The sequence below is a fragment of the Rhineura floridana genome, chromosome 2, assembly GCF_030035675.1.
Source record: "Rhineura floridana isolate rRhiFlo1 chromosome 2, rRhiFlo1.hap2, whole genome shotgun sequence".
In the NCBI taxonomy this organism is placed as follows: domain Eukaryota; kingdom Metazoa; phylum Chordata; class Lepidosauria; order Squamata; family Rhineuridae; genus Rhineura; species Rhineura floridana.
This window is the reverse complement of record NC_084481.1, coordinates 222,267,081-222,273,107: the sequence shown is the minus strand read 5'-3', so window position 1 is coordinate 222,273,107 and position 6,027 is coordinate 222,267,081. Positions and strand designations below refer to the sequence as shown.

At 42.7% G+C, this 6,027-nt stretch overlaps 1 pseudogene; it reads right to left on the bottom strand.

Annotated features, from left to right (window-relative positions):
- Nucleotides 1-5,573: 5,573 nt before the first annotated feature.
- Nucleotides 5,574-5,690, bottom strand: LOC133378595 (5S ribosomal RNA; annotated as a pseudogene).
- Between the last annotated feature and the right edge of the window lie 337 nt (nucleotides 5,691-6,027).

Below are 6,027 nucleotides of genomic sequence, written 5' to 3'. Positions count from 1 at the left end.
AGAGTGGGTGGAGCAAAGTAAAAGTCACAGGGAGTTATTCGTCCCTGTAGGCGGAGTTTCCCTCTCCCCGTGGGAGTTACATTGCCCATAGAGATAGGAGGTTAGAGTGACGCGCAGACTAAACTTCCAATTTCAGTAGACTTGGATAAATGAAGACAACGGAACAGCTAGGTTCAGCTTCCCCTAACGTCTTCCTTAAAGAGGCAGGTTTTTCTCAGGCGCCAAAAGGCATAAAATAACAGGACCCTTTCTCAGACGGTATTTATTTATTTGTTACATCTCGACCCCGCCTTTCTTTTCATGATAGAAACCCAAGGGGGCTTACATATGGTTCCCAGGCGGTCTCCCATCCGGGTATTGACCAGACCTGACGCTGCTTAGTTTCAGCAAGTAGCTAGCTTTATGTGCCTTCAGACAATTCCTGGGATTTTTATGCCTTATGCCTATATATCATGAGGAGGGGGAAAGCTGTGGCTTATGACAAGCCTGCAATGTAGTCCCCAGTGAATATTTCAGGGTTACAGTTGAGGCTGAGGGTGGCTTGCACCATAAGTTTTTTTTAAAAAAATAGCATAAAGCACATCATTTTACTCGACATAAACCCTGATTTAGAACTCTAGGCACACCATACATTGAAAGCACATACCCCCCCCCCAAAAAAAATCCCAGGAGCTATAGTTTACCCCTGCACAGCTACAGTTCTCAGCATCCTTACGAAACTGCAGTTCCCAGCATTTTTTTTTTTTTTTTGCGGGGAAATGTGCTTTAACTGTATATTGTGTCCATGATCACGGCTGCTGCCCACAGCTTTGCTAAACTCGTTACTCAGCGTCCCAAAACCTTGTCTCACTTTTGTGACGTTCTGATTGTTGGTCCCAGTAAAGGTTTTATCCAACTATGGGTTTGAGAGGGTTTTATTTTAATTCTTCTTATGGACCAGCATGGCTACCTTCGCTTTTTATACTGCTCCATAGTTTTCCTGCCTCCATGACGGTCAGCAATGTAAAATGTAGGACAGTGACTTAAAAAAATTAAAATCCTTAGGTTGAGCTCTGTATACCATGATAGTGCTAATAATATTTAGATTATTAGCCTGCAGGCAGGGACCTTTGTAATTTCATTGGTCTTCTGAAGAGGGAGATTTAAAAAAAATACTTTCAATAAAAACAAGAAAGGAAACAAACAAACAAGGGCTATCCCTATGACCTACAGTCCTGTTTCCTCTCCCTTATTTTGAGATATTTAAGGATAGGGCTGCAATTTTTCTTTGACAGCTGCACAGCAGGCAGAAATTCAACAGGTGCACTGTTGTTACATTATTATTTCTTCACCTGGTGCTGAATGTACATCAGAATGGCACCAGGGAAACCTCTTTGCAGAGGCTGTTCCACAGCTGAAGTATCACTACTGAAAAGGCCCTTCTTCGTAATAGCCACCCACCCACCTTTGTATGAAAGGGTCCCTCAGAGCAAGGTCTCCAACACAGAAGAAAGCGATCTTTCAGGTACTCTGATCCCAAGCTGTTAAGAACTTTAAAGGTTAAAAACAGCACTTTAAATTGGCCCTGGAAATGGATTGGCAGCCAGTGCAGTTGACAAACCACAGCTACAATATGACCAAGACACCCAGTCCCAATTAGTAATCTTGAAAACTTATTATGGATCAACTGCAATTTCCAGTTGGTTGTGAAAGGCAGCCCTCCTACAACACATCACAACAGTCTGGATTAGGGTTGCCAGATTCTTGGCCTGAGACTGATCCTGTATCTTTAGGAGAAGAGAAAGTCAGCCAAGTGCAGGTGTCCTTCCAAGACTGTAATGGGAAAAACTACAAGGTGGAATTCTCCCTTCCCCCTGCACAACTGTTAAAGATACAGAAGATCTCTTGGTTGCCAGGCCCGGCCTCCAAGAGGTCTTCTGTATCTTTAACAGTTGGGGAGGGAGAATTCCACCTTGTGGTTTTTCCCATTACAGAGTTGCAAGAACACCTGCACTTGGCTGACTTTCTCTTCTCCTAAAGATACAGGATCATTCTCAGGCCATGGACCTGGCAACCCTAGTCTGGATAGAAGGTTGCCAGAGGATGGGTAACTATGATCAAGCTATCATCATCTAGATATAGGGCCCCTCTAGATTAGTGGTTTTTGCAGATTTGTTTGTTTATTATTTGATTTATATTCCACCCTTCCTTCCAGCAGGAGCCTAGGGCAGCAGATGTGTTATTTCTGCAATAAGCCAGATTTCAAGTGAACACCAGGAAAAACTTCCTAACTGAGCAGTACGACAATGGAACCAATGACTTATAGAGGTGGTGGGCTCTCCAACACTGGAGGCCTTCAAGAGGCAGCTGGACAGCCATCTGTCAGGTATGCTTTAATTTGGATTCCTGCATTGAACAGGGAGTTGGAAGGGGCAGGGAGGTGGACTCGATGGCCCTATAGGCCCCTTCCAACTCTATGATTCTATGTCATTGATGCAATAATAGTGCATTAGTGGTGGATTTATACTGGACCCTTTCACCCCATCATTCCACTTTATTTGTTCTGTAATGCTTACCCAATGCCGTTGCATTACTTCCGTCTGGAGGGGCATTCTTGCACTATAGCACAACAAAAACAACACCAAACCACCCACGCTCTGGAACATTTGTAGTATAAAAAATTAACAGGATTTCAGCAGGAAGTTATGGGCCATGCTCTGATTAGAAACAAAGCAGTATGCCTGCCCCAAAACCTTTGCAGCCACAAACAGTATTGGAAGTGGGATCGTGTATAAGCGCCTTGATACCACCATGAGCACAAATGTTCAGTAAAAATAACATCTGGAGGGGCTCTTAACTCCAACAGATGTCCCAGGTTGCTTCCAGACAACCTGTTTACAATGTTGGCTATTTAATAAGCATTCATCCTATTTTGTTTCCAGTGCACTTTCCGTATTGCAAAAAAAATAAAATAAATCTGTTCTTTTGGGGGAAGCAAATTAGTTTTGCAAGCACTCCAAATCAGCTTTCACTGAGTAGCCTGAATTTGCTGGTATGTGATCAAATCCTGTCCAAAACTAGTGACAGTCTGGAAGAGTCCCCAAATCTACTATTCTCCCTAAGTACAAAACTTGGCTACAGCTTGTGGTTAGTGAGGAGGAGAGGGCTTAACCATGAAGGCCCAGGGGGCTGGAAACAGAACAATTTGGAGAAAAATAGGGGGGGGGGAAATCCCCCCCTGAATTTTCCAGTTTTTTCTCCAGGCCTTCACATTGCTACACAGGAGTAAAAAAGACCAGAGAGGAGCAATGGAGCTGCAAGCTTGTCTTCAGAAACCCTCATATTTGCGAGATCCCAGTTACTGGGCATACAAACCAGGTGGATGAGTTATCTTCCTGCCTTCCTCTCCCATTCACAGAATAGCAGCTGAACTGATAACCATCAGATAACACAGGGCCATTTCTTGGCATGCCTGGGCAAAGATCTTGCCAGACCAGTTCCTATGTTCTTGCTCATTCTGGATGCTTCACCATCAGGGCCAGACCATTGCTATTGTTCAAGTGGGATTCAAGCCACCTACTGGCAAATTTAGGTTGAGCAATTAAAGTGGATTTCACTTTGTACTCTTGTGCAACAAACTGCTTCAAAAAACAAACAAGCCACAGACTTTTTGCAGTAAATAAATTGTCAGGAAAATATAGGATCACCATTGCTTGATGCAATGCTGTGCAACTTCCCGAGAAACAAATCAGAATGAATGCTCCAAAAACAGTTGACGTCATCTAGCCTCCCCATAAAGTTTGTGGATTATCACTCAAACTCAGTAAACAGGTCATCTAGTAGCGATCCAGTGTTGGTGAAGCCCACCCCAGAGCCATAATAATATGCAAAGTAACAGATTAGAGGGAAATGGCCTTTCTCCTCTTGACCAGACTCATGCTATTTTCTCAAACCTGCAAATTCAGGTTGCACAGTTAAAGTTGCTTTGCGTCTCCACCTCAAAATCAGCCTTTTTGCAATAAGGGATGTGATAGGAAAATGCATCGGAAAGTGAGGGATAGCAATGGCTTGCTGCAGTATTGTATAACTTCCCGCAAACAAATCAGAATGAATGCTCAATAAATAAGTGTTCAGGAAGCAACCTTTGGCCTTCTCTCTCTCTCTTATTTCTAGAGCCAGTCCTGTTGTCCATATCTCTGGTTGTGTGTATGGATGAGAGTTTGCCTTTTAATAAGAAATTACCTAGTTTGCACTTCTCAAACCAACAACAAACCAAAACACAGCTATTCTTCAAAATGCACACCTCTCCGAATTTTGCGATGCAGTTCTCCAACAAACCAATGAGTATAAAAATGTATATATTAGAAAAATATATGTATAAAAAGGCATATATTAGTGAAAACACAAATGCACAGAAATGCAAAACTGCATACAAAAATATGTTTATTAGAAGAAATTTGCATTAAAATGCTGACAAATTTACATGAGGATTTTTTTTTCAACTTGCAAATTTCAGTGTAAAGGTGGAGAACTTGAATTTAAGACTGGAAAAATTAGAAACTGAGAGAACCAAAAATGACAGACTTGTCCATCCTGAGTTGTGTGCTAGCCAGGAATATGGTCAGCTGCCATGGGAATTTGCCCTAAAACAGAGTTGGGGGCCCTGTGGCCCTCCAGCTGTTGTTGGAGTACACCTCCCATCATCTCTAACCATTGGCCTTGCTAGCTGGTGCTGATGGAAGTTGGAGGCCAACAACATCTGGAGTGCCACAGGTTTCCCCATCTCTGCCCTAAAAGAAACAACCATTTTGAATCATGGTCTTCAGGACAGCACACTGTGGTGTGGCTTTCCCAGAGAGAAAGCAGGATTTTATATGGGCTGCAATCCTAAACATCCTTACTAGGGTAGGTAACGGTGCTGAAGTTGGTTACTAGTGCCCAGTTATTAGAGAGTACGTCCCATTGGATTCAGTGGGACTTATTTCCAAGTCAGCATCCACAGGATTGCAGTTTGTCATTGTGCTTTTTAAAATCTATGCTGCTGCCACAGGCTCACAAGAGAAGCTTCAGCTGCTTTGTGCTCCATTAAGGGAAGAAAGGCTAAAGTGGAGGAGGTGAGCTTCACAGCTTCAGGCAACATGCCAGCACCGCTGTGATAGTATGTGCAGGAATGGCACAAGCAGGAACAATAGCTCTGTGCCCAGGGTCAAACCAGGAGAGAGACAGCTTCCTCCGCTGTGGCAGCTGTACTAGGAACTGAGAAAGTTGCACAAAGGAAAGCCAAACTAGGAGAACAGAGTAAGAAACGATGAAACATGCAACTTGCCATGCATGTGTCAGTGCTCTCATAATGGTGGTTGCGGGGACAGAAAAAGGAAAAGGACAGATCTAGATTTGTGCACCAGGAGAAACTACAAGAGAGTCAGCCTCTAGTTTATCAAAAGCAGGTCTGTTCAAACAAACTTGAACAAAGACAGTAAAATAACACCATTATTGTTGTTATTATATGCCTTCAAGGTGATTATGACATATATATATATATTTTCGGAGGGTTTTCATGGTATTCAGAGGTGGTTTACCATTGCCTTCCTCTAAGCCTATGGCACCTGGTATTCCCAGGCAGACTCCCATCCAAGTACTAACCAGGCCTGACCCTGCTTAGCTTCGAGATCAGATGAGATCAGGCATGTTTGGATAGTATGGCTGTAGGCATCACCATTACTAGGATCAACCAAAGTTCACAGTGTGTAATATATGTGAAGTTTCAAATTCCACAGAACAATTCCCTGGGTTGGATTCATTCTATTTTATTTTGGTTTATAACAATTATTATCTTTTTGTTTTTAAAGAGTGACTTTTGAACACAAAAGAGATTTCTGTATGTATTTTGGAGACACATATCTCTTTCCCATCATGGAACTCAAGGTGTTGAATATATAGGTGAGATCTCCAGCTGTCCTTTTTTATTGGGCATTGTGATGATTGGTGCTCATGATGGTATCCCGACAGGCAGTTTTGATCTTGCTTTCAAAACTGCACCTGCAAAAG